Source organism: Cryptomeria japonica, chromosome 10 (assembly GCF_030272615.1).
Source record: "Cryptomeria japonica chromosome 10, Sugi_1.0, whole genome shotgun sequence".
NCBI classification, from domain to species: Eukaryota; Viridiplantae; Streptophyta; class Pinopsida; order Cupressales; family Cupressaceae; genus Cryptomeria; species Cryptomeria japonica.
This window is the reverse complement of record NC_081414.1, coordinates 753712260-753733887: the sequence shown is the minus strand read 5'-3', so window position 1 is coordinate 753733887 and position 21628 is coordinate 753712260.

The window sequence follows — 21628 nt, the reverse complement described above, 5'->3', positions numbered from 1 at the left end:
CATGTCATAGGGCATCTAGAAGGGAGATAAGGTCGGCTACACCTTATTGGGTGGTTTTCACCCATGGTTTTGTAATACCGTTTGACGGTTTCCTGTATTGTATCTCCTATTTATGAGGTGTGTGAGATAGAGGTTGTGTGTAAGAGTCTTATGGCTATTGAGTTGCCTCTGAATCTCTGATTAATGGTACTCCTGTGAAGAGCTTTCTCTGCAAGTATGTTGTAATCTGTTTTTGATTGCTGAATAAAATATTGAGCTGCTTTTGGAAGGTGGGGTTTTTCTCCCGGAAGGGTTTTCCCCACGTAAATCATTGTGTTGTGGTATGAATGTTATTATATCTATTTCTATTTTCTATAACTGTTGTAATGATCTGAAAAAGTTTTGCATTACCCTCCTCTCAAGGTTAGTGTAGGAAGTTGTTTCCGCTACTTAACTTCCTTACAAGTGGTATCAGAGGCTGATCACCTTTGGTTTCAATTGTGGGTAGTTGGGTTTTTTGAACTAATCCAGATTTGAGTGGGAGTTTGTGCAGAAGACACTTTTTGATCTTGTTGCAGGAATATTCAGATGGCGAGTTCGTCAGGGAGAATAGAGGTGGAGAAATTTAATGGAAGTAATTTTGAGATGTGGAAGATGAAGATGGAAGATCTGCTAATAGATCGAGATCTTTGGGATGCTGTTGATGCGAATGTCCAAAGGCCCTCAGATCCTACTGCGGCAGCTCAGTATGATGTTATGGACTGAAAAGCCAAGGGTCTAATCAGACTGTGCCTGGCAGACTCTGTTCTAATCAATGTCCATGAAGAGAACTCTGCAAAGAAGCTATGGACTAAGCTTGGTGAGATGTATCAAGCAAAATCTTTATTAAATCAAATTTTCTTAAGAAAGAAATTGTATTCCTTGAAGATGGAAGAGGGTGGATGAATTGCAGACCACCTGGAAGCATTCAATATGTTGGTGGCTCAATTAGTATCCATCGGTGTTAAGATGGATGAGGAGGAGAAATGTCAGATCTTGCTTTGTTCTTTGCCTGATTCGTGGGATTCTCTTGTTATGGCTATCGGTAGTACTTCTGTTGTTTTGAAATCTAAAGACCTGGTGGGTGCCCTACTCGGTGAAGAGATGCGAAGGAAGGTATCCATCAGTTCAAAGGAAGCCCTAACCATTCGTGGAAGACCTAAGGAGAAAGGCAAGAAGAATGAGAAGCGCAACAAGTCCAAATCCAAAGGGAGATCAAAATCTCCTGGAAAGTCCAAAGTCATTTGCTGGACTGCGGTAAATCGGGTCACATCCGTAAGGACTGCAAAGAAGAAAAGAAGAAGTAGAAAAAGAAAAAGTTTGATTCTGATTCTGAGTCCGACAAGGAAGATGGCGATGCATTTATTGCGGCTTTGGCGACTCATTCAGGTAATGATGCCTGGCTAATTGACTCAGGTGCATCTTTTCATATGACTTCCAATAGAGATTGGTTTTCTGAATATGAAGGATTTAATGGAGGTATGGTGTACTTGGGTGATGATTCACATCTAGACATTGTTGGTCGAGGTAAAGTTAGAATCAGGTTTTCTGATGGTAGAATAAAAAGGATTAATGGTGTGTTGCATATCCCTGGATTAAAACGAAACCTGTTATCTGTGAGCAAACTGATAGATGCGGGTGTGCAGGTAGTCTTTTCTGAAGCAGGATGTAAGATGATTAAGGGTGCTATGGTAGTTGCTAGAGGTGTCAGGTTTGGCACTTTGTATAAGCTTGAAGCATACACTGTTGAATGTAATAGCACTTCTGTAAAAAGCAAATCTGCGGATACTTCACTGGAAGATTTGAAGGTTTCACCTTTAGTAGATGGAAATGGTTTTTGGGTACCTAAGGGTGCTCTTTCATCTGAAGCAAAGCTACCTGCAGAGAAGACTATGTTATGGCACCAGAGACTTGGCCACATTGGAGAAAAGGGTCTAAGGACCTTGAAAAATAAAAACCTTGTTGAAGGTTTGAATGACTGTAACCTTGACTTTAATTTCTGTGAGCATTGCATTTATGGAAAACAAAATCGCGTTCAGTTTTACTCGAGTTCTCATAAAACTTGTGGTGTTTTGGATCTTATCCATTCTGATGTGTTTGGTCCAGTAGATGTCTCTTTGATTGGAAAATCCACATATTATGTTTCATTTATTGATGATTTTAGTAGAAGGACATGGGTTTATTTTCTAAAGAGTAAATCTGAAGTTTTTAGTCGTTTTAAAGAATTTAAAGCAATGGTTGAGTTGCAGACTGGAAAGAAAATAAAATGTTTGAGAACTGATAATGGCGGTGAGTTTTTCTCTAATGATTTTGATAGATTCTTTAAAGACTGTGGAATTAATAGGCAGAAGACAACTCCGTATTCTCCATAGCAGAATGGAGTTGCAGAAAGAATGAACAGGACACTGATGGAAAAGGCTAGGAGTATGTTGAGTGGTGCTAGTCTCGAACAACAGTTTTGGGCTAAAGCTGTTGCCACTGCTTGCTACCTAATTAACAGGTCTCCTACATCAGCTCTTGTTGATAAAACGCCTATGGAAGCATGGTCAGGTCACAAGCCTTCATTGAGACATCTTAGAGTTTTTGGTTGCGAGGCATATGCACATGTGCCAAAGGAGAAGCGAACAAAGTTGGAGAACAAGGCTGTGAAATGTATCTTCATCGGGTATAGTTATGGTGTGAAAGGATACAAGCTTTGGGACCCTGTTGCACAAAAGGTAATTCACAGTAGAAGTGTTATTTTTAGAGAAATTAAGTCTTCTTCTGTTAAATTGCAGCCAGAACAGACTAAGAAAGAAGATGTGATTCAACTTCCTTCTACACCTGAAAGAGTTGAATCGAGACCCCTAGATAGGCAAGAAGTTGAGGAGAGCTCGTCTAGCTCTGAATCTTCAGAAGAGGAGGAAGAACCTCCAACTCAGCTTGTTCGAAGGTCTACAAGACATAGACAACCACCTGAAAGGTATTCACCTAATGATTGGAGATGTATTTTTGCTCTGAATACTAGTGTGGATGAACCGAAATCTGTAGAAGAGGCATTAGGTATGAATGATGCAGAATCCTGGAAGATTGCTATGGAGGAAGAAATGGCAGCTTTGAAAAAGAATGATACATGGGATCTTGTACCATTGCTTGAAGGACGAAAACCTGTTGGTTGTAAATGGGTGTTCAAGAAAAAGATTGGTTCAGATGGAAGCATTGAGAAGTATAAAGCAAGGTTGGTTGCAAAAGGCTACTCTCAGGTTGAGGGTGTTGATTACGGTGAGATATTTTCTCCTGTTGCAAAAATGACGTCCATTAGATTTTTGCTTTCTATTGCTACTGCTTATGATTTAGAGGTTGAGCAAATGGATGTGAAAACTGCTTTCCTTCATGGTGATTTGGAGGAAGATATTTATATGACACAGCCGGAGCACTATGTGGTGAAAGGCAAAAGTAATTTGGTCTGTAAATTGAAGAAATCTTTGTATGGCCTCAAACAAAGTCCTAGGATGTGGTACCAGAAATTTGATACATATGTGTTGAGTTTGGGATTTGAACGTTCTAAATCAGATCGCTGTGTTTATTATAAATCTTATGGTGATCATTTCTTATCCATTGCATTGTATGTTGATGATATGTTATTCATTGGCAAAGGGAAAGGTATGATTTCAGAACTGAAGTCTCAGCTCGCTGCTAAATTTGAAATGAAAGATCTTGGTGCAGCAAAGCACATTCTTGGGATGGAAATTAGAAGAGATAGGGTGAACAGAAAGCTATGGCTAGGCCAGAGTAAGTATGTGAATTCAGTGTTACAGAGGTTCAACATGCAGAATTGTAAACCATTGAGTGTTCCTTTTACAGTTGGAATGAAACTATCTATTTCAGATTGTCCTACATCCCCATTGGAGATGGAAGACATGAGCAGAGTGCCTTACCAGAGTGCAGTTGGAAGCTTGATGTATGCTATGGTCTGTACTAGACCAAACATTGCCCAAGCAGTGGGAGTACTTTCTAGATATATGTCTAATCCTGGTAGAGTTCATTAGGATGCAGTCAAAAGAGTCTTCAGATATTTGAAGGGTACTTCAGAGTATTCTTTGTGTTATCATGGTAATTCAGTTGGAGACATGACTTCCCTTGATATCCATGGTTATGTGGATTCAGATTGGGCAGGTGATATTGATAGCAGAAGATCCACCAGTGCTTATGTGTTTACTTTGTTTGGTGGTGCAATTAGTTGGATGAGTAAGCGACAGGCTGTGGTTGCTCTATCCACTACTGAAGCAGAGTATATGGCAGCTACTCATGCTTGTAAAGAGGCCATTTGGCTTAAGAGGCTATGTTCGGATATTGGAATAAAACAAGGTACAGTGACAGTTTACTGTGACAGTCAGAGTGCAATTAGCCTAGCTAAGAACCCGACATTTCATGCCTGGACCAAACATATTGATGTTCTGTATCATTTTGTTAGAGATATGGTCGAAGATGGTAGGGTGAAGTTGGTTAAGGTGGAAACTTTGATGAATGTTGCAGATGCTTTAACTAAGGCTGTGAGCACAAAGAAGTTCATATGGTGTTCAGAGTCTATGGGCCTTATGGCCCCTAGCAATTGATTCATTGTGTTGACATTCCCTTCCGCTCTTGCAAGGTGTTCGACAAGTGGGAGATTTGTTGGGAAAAATGGTGTCTCAACCTTGTATTTATGCGAGGTTACTATTTATAGTAAGTTTTCATTTGAGCACGAAATGGTGCGAAACTCTCCCTGAAGCTTCTGGTTGGCTAGATAAGCATTCCGGTAAAGTTTCGTCGCAAGGTCACAGCTAGTTTTGAAGATATTAAAGTTTTCATCTTGGAGGGGTGCGATAAAATGTTTAAACTTAATTTTGGGGGCTTTAGAGGCTCCAAAACGCCCTGAAAAGTTGCCATAATCGACGAAGCAGGTTACGAGGTGATAGAGCACTTCGCGAGCTTTCCGGCGCTTCAAACGGTTCGTCAATCGGACACCCGGTTCTCAAGTTATGGCCTCCGGAAGTTTGTACTCCTGAAATAGGAAAAATAATTTGTATCGGATACATAAATGAGCTATAAAAGGGAGCGACACGTGTTGATGTGTGCTTTAACATGTCATAGGGCATCTAGAAGGGAGATAAGGTCGGCTACACCTTATTGGGTGATTTTCACCCATGTTTTTGTAATACCGTTTGACGGTTTCCTGTATTGTATCTCCTATTTATGAGGTGTGTGAGATAGAGGTTGTGTGTAAGAGTCTTATGGCTATTGAGTTGCCTCTGAATCTCTGATTAATGGTACTCCTACGAAGAGCTTGCTCTGCAAGTATGTTGTAATCTGTTTTTGATTGCTGAATAAAATATTGAGCTGCTTTTGGAGGGTGGGGTTTTTCTCCCGAAAGGGTTTTCCCCACGTAAATCATTGTGTTGTGGTATGAATGTTATTATATCTATTTCTATTTTCTATAACTGTTGTAATGATCTGAAAAAGTTTTGCATTACCCTCCTCTCAAGGTTAGTGTAGGAAGTTGTTTCCGCTACTTAACTTCCTTACACCCATCTCAAGTGTTGTGACTTGAAAAGATGTAACAATCGGTGACAAGATAATAATTGGTATCAGAGGAAGTGTTACATCCAATAAAGACAAAGGGGGAGAAATAATTTTGTCAGTGACCAGTAAATACAGGGAGGAATGATAACCTGACTATGCCCTTTGTCATTTTTGTCAAAGGGGGAGAAGGATTATGTAGTATGTTGGATACTACATGTGTTGACATCAATGCCAAAGGGGGAGATTGTTGGTATTGTGTTTTGATTAATGTCAACCAGTATGGGATGACCACTGGTAGTAGAGATGTATGTGCAACACCGCTATGAAGAAGTATAAGATGAGATATCTTGCATATCACCTTGTGTTGTAGAACACCATTAATGGAAAGGAAGATGACCTCAGGTGTCACTAGTGCAGCAAGTTAGTGTCCGACTTGTGTGATGAGATAGAAAGGTGTTTGAGTAGTTGTTTGTGATGAAGGGGCAGAATATTACCTGAATCACATCAACACTAGAAGAGAAGAATGAACTGGTATGCTATGAGGTTGCAGAATAGCAGGACTCCCACCGGATGAAGATCTAGTCATCATCGGAAGCAATGACTAACAATGAATATGCTCACGTCAATTCACATGTGCCTATTTGAAGAGATGTTGCACAACAAGAAAATCACATGACCATATGGCAGAAAGCAGATGGTGTTACTCCACCAAGTAAGTGGAGCTTATCTCCTATTATGCATTAAATGTATTATAGTTTGGAGAGATAAGAGTGAAGAGGTAAAGGCAAGCACTTGAAGTGTCGCACCAGATCTACGGGTAAATTGAAGGAATGCCCTAAGTGCATGACATCAAGGTTATGCACTAAACCAAAAGAGAAGGCATGATTGAGATGCCAATACAAAGGAAATGTGAAGTGTTTGTCACCTTGACAAACCGGTAGAGGAAGGAAGAGTATTGATCAGGAAGAAAGGTTGAGTAGATGCAAACATAGGAATCTGGCCTCACTGAAAGAAAATGGAGTCTTGTGAAGGTTGATGACATGATGTCATCAAGAGTGGTAACTGATATATGATTCCACCAGTTATATAAGAAAGGTGCAGGTACAGAAGATTTCCCACTTGTGGGAATGAGCATACTTTGGATTTACCAGTCTAGACACTGGTTTGAGAGTTTCATCGATAGTTCAAGATGAGGGCAGATATGATAAGGTAACTCCTAGAATGGTTGAGATCGAAAGGGTTAGCAGACCGAAATAAGTAAGGAACCAGTAGGGTGGTTTGTCGGTGATCCTACTTGGATCGACTTGAAGTACCAAGCTGGTAGTTAGTCGATATGGATGCCAAAAGGAGTCAATGTGACAAACTTGCATTTGGATAAAGATGGAATGTACATCGACAGGGTTGTTACAGGGTTGGTCAGCTTTAATGAAAGGTCACACAAATCATGGGACTTACTGCAGATTGATTGCAGGGGTTTGAGGCTCGAGGTCTGGAAGACAACTAAGAGTCAACCTAGAGTGATTGAGAAGATCGAGGTGACAGAGAAAATAGCACAACAGATCTTTCATGATTGATTAAGGGATCAGCTATTAGGGTAAAAAGTAAGGTTCTAGAGATGGAAGGCATGATCCAAGAGATGTGAATATGGCAGAGTTGTGCATTCGGATGTCAGAAAGGTTAGATCATGCAAGATCTGATTGGATTTGGTTTTCCTCAAGGATGGTGAGGAAACCCTAACCGCGTAGATTTTGAATTAGTCTTTGGAGGGAAAACCGGTCTATAAGTATGTGGCAAAAGAGAAAGTCTGGGGCTGCCAAAGTATTGAATATCGTGAGATTACTAAGTTGAAGGCTTCTGCAAGAAAGAAAGAAATTAGCCTAGTCTCAATGAGTATCTATGAAGAGAGTGAGAGAGAGGGAGAATCTAGTTGAAGCATTCAACCAGTTGGAGTGAAGAACCAGTAGTGTTCACACCGGTCAAGCAAAAGAGAATGAGGCTGCAAAGAAGGTAAATAGAGAACCGGCAGAGAGTAGAACCATTGAAGAGAAGAGAGCTTATGGAGGAGATCCCATAGAGAAGCAGTAGGTGAAGGACTGCAAGAAGAGTGAGTCGGTGTAGCAGAGAGGATTCACTTGCAACAAGATAACCACTTATGTATTTGATGTTTACTTTTTGAACACTGAGTTGTAGCTCAGTGCAGGGGTTGTAGGTCCTTGGGTTGGTGCCCTAAAGTCAGGGGTTGGTGCTCCTCTAGGTTGTAGCCCATAAATTAGGTAGGCATTGGTGCTCCTTGGGTTGGTTCCCTAAACTTTGTAACTATGTTTTACTATGAGGTTGGATTGGATCAGTAGACTCCAGCAACATTGCTCACCGAGGTTTTTCCCATCTTGGGTTTTCCTCGTATATGTTGGTGTCATGTGATGTCTCCTTGTGTGTGTGTATTTGAGTTAGTCTCATCACTAACAAGTAATTCTACATTGTGTTTGATGCATAAACTGGTATGCTCACAAAGGAGAGCTAAAGGGAAAAAAATTGAGAACCACTGATTCACCCCCTCCCCCTCTCAGTGGTGCATTGTGTCTAACATATCGAAGCTGAAGATAATGATCCTATGGAAGATGACGATCATGAGCTAGAAAACACAATTGAAGATGATGGTACAAATATATTGATCAATGACACATTTAGTACTGGCGCAGCCAATCATGATGATCAAGATGACTTTGATGTTGTTCATGATTTACCTGTACTGGAGAAGGCATATGAGCCCCTTTATGAAGGTTCCAAACATCTCTTCTCTCCATTTTATTGTTGTTGGTTAACTTCAAGGTTATGAATGGTTTATCCAACATAACAATCTCATGTATGTTAAGGTGTGTTGTATATGTCATTATAGTTAATAAATGGTGAATCATGTACCATTAATATTCTTTATATTAACAAATTAATATTCTATAGATTGATAGGTGAGTTTTTGTTACCACCATCAGATATTCTACCTCACTCATACCGAGAATTATCTTCCATTCTGAAAGATATTGGAATGGAGTATCAAGAAATAAATACTTGTCCCAATGATCATATTATATATCATAAACAACATCAATTTGTAACAAAATGTCTAGAGTGTCATAGTAGTAGATATCGAATAGATCAAATAACAAAAATGGTGTCTCGCAAGGTTCTTCGTTATATTCCCATTATTCCACGTATGCAGTGATTATTCAAGTGCACTAGCTTGGCACAATTTATGGATTACCATGCACACAATAGAAGTAGAGATGACATTATTCGAATGCCTGCGGATGGTTCATCATTTATGGACATAGAGGAAAAGTGGCCACACTTTAAAGAAGAACCTCATAATCTCAAGCTTTCATTGGCAGTGGATGGTGTCAATCCATTTGGAGAGATGAGATATGTTTACTCAGTGCGGCCAGTTTTTGTTATCAACAATAACATTCCTCCATGGAAGTCAATAAACAGGGAGCACATAATATACGTGATGATTGTTCTAGGTATTTTATTATTTAATAGTCATCTACATTTAATGTTAGGTCCCAGAGACAACTGAGAGGGGGGTGTGAATCAATTGTCAAATAAATTTAAACCAAAACAACTTAACCAACTTAATGTGTAATACCGATAAACCAGTTAAGTATGTCGGTAGACAGTTATAATAGTTAATTGCTATACCGGTAAGGATTAGTGTATGAAACATAAACACAAAGTCATCCACAACACATAAACCAATATTTGTACGTGGAAATCCTGTAAGGGGAAAAACTACGGTGGGAAACCTTACCCACAATCAGATGATACTATTGTAGATAGTAAGTGTACATAAATGGGGTCTACACATGCAAAAAGGCCAACAGCCTAGAGCTCACTGCTCAATCACAAAATGGGAGTCACACTGACTACAATTGGATGGTTAAATCCAATAAGAATGTACTACACAAAATAGCATCTTCATATGTTGGATTCAGTACCAGTGTAATCTTGATATGCTTTCACAAAAACCTAGCTTCACCTTCAAATGATGTCTTCATGTATAACTCTGCTTAATCTCGCATATACCTTCACACAATCCTTTTTTGCATTTTTCTACTTGATCTTACAAATAAGATCTTACATTTATACCATAACCTAAGACCAATTTTAGTAGGCCGGCTCTACAAGATATTACAATAAAGACATTTTACAAATAATATAATATCCGATGCAATAAATGATTGAACATGTCGGCTTAATGCATTTACAACAATAATTAATGATCTCCATAGCATGCCATGCTGATCTGGAAAAGATAAACCTACCGGTGTAACCCTAGACCTATTTGTCGGTAACAGCAAATATGCAACTATGAATATACCAATGAACAAAACTCCAGGGCAAGATCTCCAAATGATATCTTCGACATAACCATGTGTCTTCCATGCCATTCCAAGTGTCGGTGATCATTATATCTTGTCGGCGTGCCATATACCAGTAACTGTGCAATAGTTACTTGTTTGCCAGTGAATGTTGCTGGATCTCCAAAGTGCTAATGTTTTAGTAGGTGTTGACATCAATGACAAAACCATACCAAAATACCAACAATCTCCCCCTTTGGCATTGATGGCAACACAAGATGGAAAAACCATCAAAGTGCCAAAATAGAAATGTCAAGTATCAAAAACCAACAATCTCCAAAAAGATCATAACCAGAAATCAAAGAGTAATAATCTCTCCTAAACAACAATCTCTCCCCCTGGGAGCAACATGTGTTTTCCAAAGTTTTTCAATACCAATCTCTCCAAAAGATAATGTGTTTTTTCATAGATATCTCTCCCCCTTTGACATCAAATGTCAAAGTTATAATAAAACCAAGTTCATATACAAAATACCAATCAATTCGATATACCAACTACTCCCCCTAAGAAGTAGCTTCCTCATCAAAGACTGGAATAAAAGATTTCTCTGTTAATTCTGTCGGTTGATGAAATCATCAACTGTTTAAGTCTCTACCAGTGGTGGTATGACTCCAAGCTTATCTCTGAGATATTCAAAAGTCTCCTTAGGCAAAGGTTTAGTGAAAATATTTGCAATCTGCTCTTTAGTATTCACATAAACCAGTTTTATCTCCTTAGCTTCAACATTTTCCCTTCGAAAATTCAGTTTGATAGAAACATGCTTAGTTTTAGAATGTAATACAGGATTCTTAGATATATCAATTGCTGCAGTGTTATCACAATAGATAGTAATAGGTTCCTTGCATTTTATCTTTATGTCTTTCAACATTTGCTTAAGCCATAGTACCTGTGTACAGTTAGTTGTTGTTGCAACATACTCTGATTCTGTTGTTGATAAAGATGTACAACTTTGTTTCTTACTCAGCCAAGAAACTAGTATGTTTCCAAGAAAGAATGCTTCGTCGGTGGTGCTTTTTCTATCATCCACATCTCCTGCCCAATTTGCATCTGTGTATGCACATAATTCAAAGTTTTCATCTCTAGGATACCATAATCCAAGATTTATAGTGCCTTGTAAGTACCAGAAAATCCTTTTTACTACTGATTCATGATTTTCTCTAGGATTACTTTAAAATCTAGAAACAATACATACTGCATTCATAAGATCAGGTCTAGTTTGTGTCAAATATAGTAAACCTCCTATCATAGATTTGTATCTAGTTGGATTAACAGGTGTAGATTCATCTCTTTGTGATAATTTGTCATTTGTTGTCATAGGTGTGCTTACCGGTTTGGATTTCTCCATCCCAAATTTCTTTAGTAACTCTTTTAATTATTTGGATTGACTCAAGAATATACCTTTATCAGTCTGTGAAATCTACAATCCTAAAAAGAATTTTATTTCTCCAATCATAGACATTTCAAATTCTTGCTGCATTTTAACAGAAAATTCCTTACATAATCCATCTTCTCCTCCAAAGATTATATCACCAACAAATGCTTCTATAATCAAGATGTCATCATTAGTTACTTTTTAATATAAATTGATGTCTGCATTTCCTTTAGTAAAACCAATCTTTAAGAGATAATTATCCAATCTTGCATACCAAGCTCTTGGAGCTTGTTTTAGTCATACAGAGCTTTCCTTAACCTGCATAACATATTACTGTCATTTGTCAAAGAAAATCCATCACGTTGTTCAATTTATACTTTCTCTTCGAGATCTCCATTCAAAAATGCACATTTAATATCCATTTGATAAACTTTGTAGTTCTTGTGTGCTGCAAAGGCCAAAAATAATCTGACTGCCTCAATTCTAGCTACCGGTGCAAAGGTTTCATTGTAATCAGCTCCTTCTTTCTGAGAAAATCCCTTACACACTAGTCTTGCTTTATTTCTGACAACCTTACCATCTTCATTAAGTTTGTTTCTAAATACCCATTTGGTTCCAATTACATTTTTATCTTTAGGTCGGGGAACTAATGTCCAAGTGTTGTTTTTCTCAATTTGTTCTAATTATTCTTCCATAGCTTTAATCCAAAATTTATCTTCACATGCCTCATTAACAGATGATTGTTCAATTTGAGAAATAAGACATACCTCTTCATTTGCCAATCTTCCTCTTGTCATAACTCCTTTAAACTTATTTCCAATTATCTGATCTTCAGAGTGATTCAGTCTTACATACCAGGGTGTCTTAGTTTGTTGTTGTTCCTCAATTACTGTGGAATCCTCAGATGGTACCGGAGTAACTGGATCTTCATTATGTACCGGTGGATTTAGAGTAGGTTCATGTTAGAGTAAAGTAATTAATTAACTTTACTCTCCTCTTAAGATTTCCCTTTATGCATATGTTAGTCAATTATTAATTAATATTTAATTATTAAATGCTCTCACCTTAGGGTTAGGTTTTCCTTTCGGTGTTGATCTCCTTTATAAGGATTGATCTCTTGTATTATTGTAAGATTCTTGATTCATTTTTTTCTGATAATAAATCTTTTCACTTTGTCAGAGCCAAAACCCTCGTTTTCATTCTCTCTCTTTCTCTGTGACAGGTTTCTTGCATGCAAGTTTCTTTGGGTTCTGTGGATTTGTATTTCTCAAATCCTACATGGTATCAGAGCCATATTTGCTGCAGCTTGTTCAGACTTTTGAAAGATTTTGAGATCTACGTTTTGGTTGCATCAGATCTATGTTTGTCTTCTGTTTTTTATTTTGGAATAGGGGGTATTTTTTTTGGTGCACTTTGAGTCCAAACGGACCTCACCGTTGAGCTCGCAGTGCCCAAAAACCCCTATTTTCATATAAAATTCATCAGATTTGGACACAGTTGTTCCAGAAGGCAAAAAAAAATTGCCCCAAGGCCGTACGGCCCCAGGGCACGCAGTTCGAGGTGGAAATATTAAAAAAAATTAAAAACACCACAGTGTTTTGGAAAACACAGGCGCAGCCAGTTTAAAACGTTGCGCCACCGGTGAGTCGCCCAGCGGCCTCTGCCTGGCCACCGCCGCCGGCGGTAACCACCGGTCGCGGCCAGGTAGCCACCGCCGCACCGCCGGCGAAGCCTGCAACCCCCGCGCCGCCCGCGCGCCTCCCACCCTTTGCTAGAACAAGCGGCACCGCCTCCGCACCACCTCTGAGCCACCACTCCCTGCGCAAACTCCTGGTCACCCAACGGACCAGGGGCTTCTTTTTTTTAAGCCCTTGAGGGCTATAAGGGTCCATCTGGGCCTTTTTGGAGCTGTTTTACAAAATCGAGCATAAATCGGGCGTCTGATCTCCGTTTTTTGAAAACAAATAGGCATTGGAAAGCTGACTCCAAGATCATTCTAATGGTGTAGGAATTTTTTCATATTTTTCCAGTTTGATTGCATTTTTCTGTAGTCAAAGTCCGATGAGCCTTTTTGCACTCCGAGGGGCATAACTTGCTCGTTTTTGCTCCTTTTTCGAAAGTGAATAGGCGTTGGAAAGGTGGTTTTGTGCTCTTTCCAGATATATAGTCTATTTCATCAGTAAATTCTTCAGGTTCTCATAATTTTGTCTCAACCCGTTACTACTTTCTATCATTTTCTGGCTTTCAGTTTGTACTGGGGATTAGTTTTTTGCGTTGTGGGGGGGTGTTTTTTTTCTTGCTTTCTATTCTTTACATCAGAAAAACAGAATCTAAAAACACAAAAATAAAACAATCAAACCCCTTCTGCATCTTCTGTCTAGTTCTGAAAGACCACTTAATAAAATTAAAAAAATATAGAGCAGTTGAGCCACAGTTCACAGGATGGTCGACAGACCTATTAACTCTCTCACACCGCATAATTACCACACTTGGAAGGGTCGCATGATGACTCTTCTCTAGTCTCGAGGGTTATGGTCCTGTTTGGATGAGGTTCAGCCTCAGTTGACACGTCCCTTTGAGGTTATGCAACACAGGAACAATATGGATCGGGCTATGGGATTGATGGCTTTACACATTTCCGACATTCTCCAGTTTCATCTTGAGGGTTGTCTCACTCCTTGAGCCATTTGGACCAAGTTTGATGGACTTTTTGGTACTGTCAACGAGTTCAGAGCTTTACAGCTTGAGGCAGAGTTAACTTCCTTGGTACCTGATTCGTTTCCCTCTATTGAGGACTTTTTGATGAAGTTCAAACAGCAAAGATCTATCTTGCAGGGTTGTGGTAAGACTAAAACTGATACAGAGTGCATTTTCCTGATCCTCTCCAAGCTTCGGGGTCCATTTCAGATCTTCTCTTCGACCTTCTATTCCAGCATGGATGTCTTGGGTGCTCGACATGTCATGCCTTCCTTTGAGGTCTTTTGTGATCGTCTGACTCATGAGCAAGCTAAGCTTAAGCAATTGGATTCACTTTCAGGTTCATAGAACCAAGCATTGGTAGCCCAGTCCTCCAAAGGAAAACAGAAGCAAAAACTGAAGCTTAAGAAAGATTCAGAGGCTAGTGAGAATCCCTCCAAGCCACCACCTAAGTCTAATTCAAAACCACAGTTCAATTCTAAAAAGGGCAAATCTTCAAAGTCTAGTGAGTCTTCCTCCAAGACTAAGAATAACTCTGGTGATCCTTGTAGTTTTTGTGGCAAGGAAGGACATCCCATTTCCATGTGTTGGAAATGTTTAGAGGCTTTGGAGGAAGCCATGCAGCAGCATAATATCAGTGCACCTCAGCCTCCTTCATAGCCCACCGGGAAAGGTCATGCTCTTTCTACACGAGCATTGTCCTCGGCACCCACTTGGATTCTAGATTCTGGTGCCTCTCACCATATGACACACACAACGGATTTGGTCACCGCTTTTACCCCTACAGGCACTCAACATATTGTAGTTGGTGACTCAGCACAACTTTCCGTTTAGGGGTCTGGAACTATTTCATTGGATGGTGGTTGTCTACAAGATGTGCTTTTGATTCCTGACATTTTGAAAAACCTTCTATCCGTTTATCAAATTTGCCACTCTGGCTCTAGTAAGATAGTTGAGTTCTCACCTCATGATGTGGTTATTCGAGATCTTCATGATCCTGACTTGGTTGTGGCTACTGGGAGTGTAGATTCTGCATCTCACTTATATAGCTTTGATGGCTTTGAGAGTTCAGACACTGTTGGTTCCTCTCTTATAGCACATGCAGATTCAGTGAGTAGGCTTTGGCATGAGTGTTTTGGCCATGTCAATTATAGATATCTATAGCAAATGAGTACACAGGCACTTGTGATTGGGCTTCCACAGATTTCTTGTACAGATGGTGTATGTCGTGGTTGTGTCCTTGGCAAACATCATCGAGATCCTTTTCCTAAGGGTCGATCCTCTTGTGCTAGGGCAGCCCTAGAGTTGGTACACAGTGATCTTATGTCCTTTCTGACTCCTTCCTTTTCAGGGGCCCGTTATGTACTCACTTTTATTGATGACTTCTCCAGACGTACATGGGTGTACTTTCTTAAGTACAAGTCTGATGTCTTTGAATCATTCAGGATTTTTAAGACATTTCTGGAGAAGCAATCTGGACTTTCTATCAGAAGTATATGCACAGATAATGGGGGGGACTATGTAAATCAGGCTTTCAGAGATTTTTGAACTGAGCATGGTTTACAGCATTAGTTTACAGTTCCTTACACCCCTCAGCAGAATGGTGTTGCTGAGAGAAAGAATAGAACCTTACGGGAGATGGCAAATTGTATGATACAGTCTCGAGCTATGAGTTCTTCATTTTGGGCTAAGGTAGTCAATTGTGCCAATTATATTCAGAATCGGATGCCGCATAAGGCATTGTGACATATGACTCCTGAGGAGGCTTGGACTCATGTCAAGCCTAATGTTTCTTCATTTCGAGTTTTTGGTAGTGAGGCTTGGGCATTTATTCCTGATGCTCAGCAAAAAGCCATGGAGAGGAAGAGCCGACCACTCATATTTGTTGGCTACTGTGAGGATGTTAAGGCATATAGGTTGTTTGATCCTGATTCCAGAGAGGTCTTGTTTCGACAGGATGTCCAGTTTGATGAGTGCTATCCTCATATGGATTCTCCATCACCAGCTTCTCCCTCATTGCCTACTCCTTCCTCTTCATCTCTTGAGGATTACTTATCTCTTGAGGATGATGTAGATGATGATCCACCATCTCCACCACCATCATTTGATCCATCTTTGCCGAGGTGGGCCCGTGACACTATTGATGCAGCTGGTTCTTTGGCAGGTGATCCTTCAGATACTCGTCGCACTCGTGCTCAGACATCTGGTTCTAGTCTTTTGAGTCACGCCATTTCAGCTGATCCTCAAAAGTTTTTAGAGGTGATAGGACACCTTGAGTGGGATAGGGCCATGGATGAGGAGTATTCTTCTTTGATGAAGAATCATACTTGGGATCTTTGTCCTCTTCCTAAGGGAAGAAAGTTGGTTCGGTACAAGTGGGTGTATCATACCAAGTATGTTGCAGATGGTTCTATTGATAAGTATAAGGCACATCTTGTTGCGAATGGGTTCTCTCAGGTAGAGGGTATTGAGTACTCTGAGACCTTTGCTCCTGTCACCAAGATGAATTCTATATGCCTGGTACTTTCACTTGTAGCTTCACAGGGATGGATAGTGTTTCAGATGGATGTGAAGAGTGCCTTCTTGCATGGAGACCTACATGAGGAGATCTATATGGAGCAGCCTCAGGGATTTGTGCAGGACACTTCTTTGGTTTGCAGACTTTGACATTCATTATATGGTCTCAAACAAGCCCCCGGGGCTTGGTATGAGAAAATGGACTCTTTCTTGCTTTCCTCTCACTTCACACGCTGTCATTCCAATCACACAGTGTATATTCAGCATCAGGAGGGTGATCTTTTGATTCTTGTGCTATATGTAGATGATCTCATCCTCCATGATTCAGAATGTTCAGAGAGCTTTGATGGATCAGTTTGAGATGACAGATCTTGGTCTCTTGCACTTCTTTCTGGGTCTACAGGTTATTCAGTCTTCGGATGGGATTTCCATATTTTAGGAAAAGTATGCTCTTGATATGCTTCAGCAATTTTGCATGCTTGATTGCAAGTCTACCCCCACTCCATTTCAGTCAGGTGTTGTTTTGTCTTCCACTTGCTCTACTCCTTCAGTAGACCCCACTTTATACAGGCAGTTGGTTGGCAGTTTGTTGTACCTGACACATTCTCGTCCTGATCTTTCCTTTGCGGTTGGCCTTGTCTCTCGGTTCTCCCATGATCCTCTTGAGAGCCATTGGCAAGTAGCCAAACATATTTTGAGGTACATTCGGGGCACCACTCATTATGGCATTCACTACACTTCAGGATCCCCTCACATCATTGGCTTCACTGACTCCGATTGGGCTGGTGATGTCAATGATCAGAAGTCTACTTCTGGCTTTGTTTTTTGCCTTGGTTCTAGTCCTATCACATGGTCTTGCAACAAGCAATCTGCTATTGCATTATCATCTACAGAGGCTGAGTACCATGCAGCAGTGTTAGCCAGTCAGGAGGTTTTATGGCTTCGGCAATTGATGACAGAGTTTGGGTTTCCTCCAGATTGTCCCACTCTTCTTTGGTGTGACAATCAGAGTGCCATTCACATTTCTCACAACCCAGTGGAGCATCAGCGGACAAAGCACATTGAAATCCACATGCACTTCATCAGACAGTTGATTCAGGATGGTTCTCTCATCTTGGAGTACATTCCTACAGAGGAGCAGGTTGCAGACATCTTCACTAAACCTTTGGCATCTCTACGCTATCTTCAGTTGCGCTCCATGCTTGGGGTGAAGGAAGTTGTCCTTGGGGGGTCTCAGTGAGGCCTTTCTTCCTTCATGTTTTTCTTTTCAGCATGATTCTTTATCTCTTTTTGGAGAGGAGTTTTTTCCCACTGGGTTTTCTCCTTTACTCCGCTTTATAGAGATTTTCTTATATTTGGGTACCTGATCAGGCCTTGTTGTCGGGACCCTCTTTTGCTTTGTAGTTCCTTTGCTTTCTTCTGCATTGTTTGTAGCTGCATTGTAGCTCATCTTAAGGGGGGTGTTAGAGTAAAGTAATTAATTAACTTTAATCTCCTCTTAAGATTTCCCTTTATGCATATGTTAGTCATTTAATAATTAATATTTAATTATTAAATGCTCTCACCTTAGGGTTAGGTTTTCCTTTTGGTGTTGATCTCCTTTATAAGGATTGATCTCTTGTATTATTGTAAGATTCTTGATTCATTTTTCTCTGATAATAAATCTTTTCACTTTGTTAGAGCCAAAACCTTTGTTTTCGCTCTCTCTCTTTCTCTGTGACAGGTTTCTTACATGCAGGTTTCTTTGGGTTCTGTGGATTTGTATTTATCAAATCCTACAGTTCATTTGTCAAAAAATTTGTTGCCGGTTCAAAGTCTATATACCTTGAAGTTCCTCTGAATTGTTCATCAATCTTTACATTTGTACTCTCAACAATTTTCTACAATCTCTTGTTAAAACATCTATATGTTTTTCTCTTAGATGAATAACCAAGAAATATTCCTTCATCACTTCTAGGATCAAATTTGCCAATATACTCATCTCTTCTAATATAACATTTACTTCCAAAAATTCTGAAATATTTTAAGAGTAGGAGTATTACCATACCATAGTTCATGAGGGGTCTTACCGGTTTCACCTTTGATGTGAACTTTGTTGAATACATAGACCGTTGTGCTGACTGCTTCTCTCCAATAAACATGTGGTAGGTTTTCTTTTGATAACATACCTCTTGCTACATCCAAGATAGTTCTATTTTTCCTTTCAACAACTCCATTCTACTGTGGTGTCTAAGGTGCTGATAGTTGTCTTCTGATTCCATTCACTTCACAGAATATATTAAAGTCCCTAGATGTAAATTTGCCTCCTTGATCTGATCTTAAACATTTGATTTTCTTACCAGTTTCATTTTCTACCATTTCTTTGAATAGTTTGAACTTTCCAAGTGCTTTTGATTTTTCTCTAAGAAAAGTAACCCAACACATTCTAGAATAGTCATCAATGATTAGCATGAAATATCTATCACCTTGTAAGCTTTTAGTTCTAGCTGGACCACATAAATCAGTGTGAATCAAATCAAGAGTATTATTTGATCTGGAATACTTTTGAAACTATCTCTAACTTGTTTTCCAAATTGACATTCTTTGCATACTGTATTCTGAGGTTTGACAATTTTAGGTAAATCTCTAACTGCCTTAGTAGTACTGATCTTTACCATGCAATCAAAGTTTACATGACAGAGTCTCTTGTGCCATAACCAACTTTCATCTATGTGCAATTAAGCATGTCTTTTCATTGTTATTCAAATGAAAGATATTACCTCTAGTCTGATTATCGGTTGCAATTTCCAAACCAGTTATGTTCATGATTTTGCATTTTCCATTTTTAAATTGTAACTGAAATCCTTTCTTAACTAATTGACCAACACTCAAAAGATTATACTTTAATCCTTAAACATAGTAGACATTGTCAGTGTTATGCTTACCATCAAGAGATATTGTACCCTTACCTTTGATTGAACAAGCTTTATCATCCTCACTTAAGGTTCCTCCACAACATTTAATACCCAAAACAATTTCATTTACTCTTTCCATAAAAGGAGAAATCCTTTCATCTTCTTCCATTTTCAGATGTTCATACCTGACTCGGAAGCTTTCAAGTTTTACAATTTTGACTATGGAATATCCTTCATTCAATTTTTCCAAATGATCTCAAATAGCTTTAGTAGTAGACCTATCTGATAGTCCCATGATTTGTTGATCTGATAATGCGCTCAAAAGTGTTTCTCTTGCTTTGCAATCATTTTCCTCATCTTTTGTCAAGCTAGCTAGACTGGGCTGACCTGGTACAACAATAGTATAGCCATTCTTTGTAACTTCCTAGATGTTTTTTCCAATGCAATTTAGATGTGTCTCCATTCTGATCTTCCATATGCCATAGTTGGTTCCATCAAGTTTAGGACTATCCTTCTTGAAATAATTAGTAGACATTGGATCTCCTCAAACTGTTAAACTTTTGCAAAAGAGGACTAAGCTCTGATACCAATTGTTAGGTCCCGGAGACAACTGAGAGGGGGGGTGAATCAGTTGTCAAATAAATTTAAACCAAAACAACTTAACCAACTTAATGTTTAATACCGATAAACCAGTTAAGTATGTCGGTAGACAGTTATAACAGTTAATTGCTATATTGGTAAGGATTAGTGCATGAAACATAAACACAAAGTCACCCACAACACATAACACCAATATTTGTATGTGGAAACCCTGTAAGGGGAAAAGCCATGGTGGGAAACCTTACCCACAATCAGATGATACTACTATAGATAGTAAGTGTACATAAATGGGGTCTGCACATGCAGAAAGGCCAATAGCCTAGAGCTCATTTCTCAATCACAAAATGGGAGTCACACTGACTACAAGTGGATGGTTAAATCCAATAAGAATGTACTGCACAAAATAGCATCTTCATATGTTGGATTCAATATCGGTGTAATGCTGATATGCTTTCACCTTCAAATGATGTCTTCATGTATAACTCTTCTTAATCTCGCATATACCTTCACACAATCCTTTTTCGCATTTTTCTACTTGATCTTACATATAAGATCTTACATTTATACCATAAGCTAAGACCAATTTTAGTAGGTCGACTCTACAAGATATTACAATAAAGACATTTTACAAATAATATAATATCTGATGCAATAACCGATTGAACACGTCGGCCTAATGCATTTACAACAATAATTAATCATCTCCATAGCATGCCATGCTGATCTGGAAAAGATAAACCTGTCGGTGTAACCCTAGACCTATTTGCCGGTAACAACAAATATGCAACTATGAATATACCAATGAACAAAACTCCAGGACAAGATATCCAAATGATATCTTCGACATAACCATGTGTCTTCCATTCCATTCCAAGTGTCGGTGATCATTATATCTTGTCGTTGTGCCATATACCAGTAACTGTGCAATAGTTACTTGTTTGTCGATGAATGTTGCTGGATCTCCAAAGTGCTAGTGTTTTAGTAGGTGTTGATATCAATGACAAAACCATACCAAAATACCAACATTTAATTATAAATATTGCAGTAAAATGGTCATAATAATTATGTAATGTGTTTGTTCATTCAACTAGGTAAGTACCAAGTTAAAGATATTAATGTGTATATTGAGCCTCTTATCAATGATTTGCTGGAGTTATGGAATGGTGTCACTATGTATGACGTTTCTAGACCAATAGGACAAAGATAATTTCAATTACATGCAATTCTTGTATGGACAATACATGATGCCCCAGGGCTAACACATTTTTGTGGTATGTTACAGTGTTCAAGTTGCACATTATAATTATAATTATAAAAATTAACATATTTATTCCAATTATACATTATCTTGTAGGTCTTAAAACAAAGGGAAATTTTGCATGTCCAATTTGTGGTCCAATGATGAAATCCCATCATTCAAAAAGTTTAGGAAAGCAGGTGTTTGATGAGTATAGGCACTTCCTCCACATAAATCATAAGTATTGAAATACTGAAAAACATATTTTCAATGGGAAAGAAGAGACTACATCAAAGCCACGAACAATGACACCTTGCCTATGGAAGTTGGAATATAA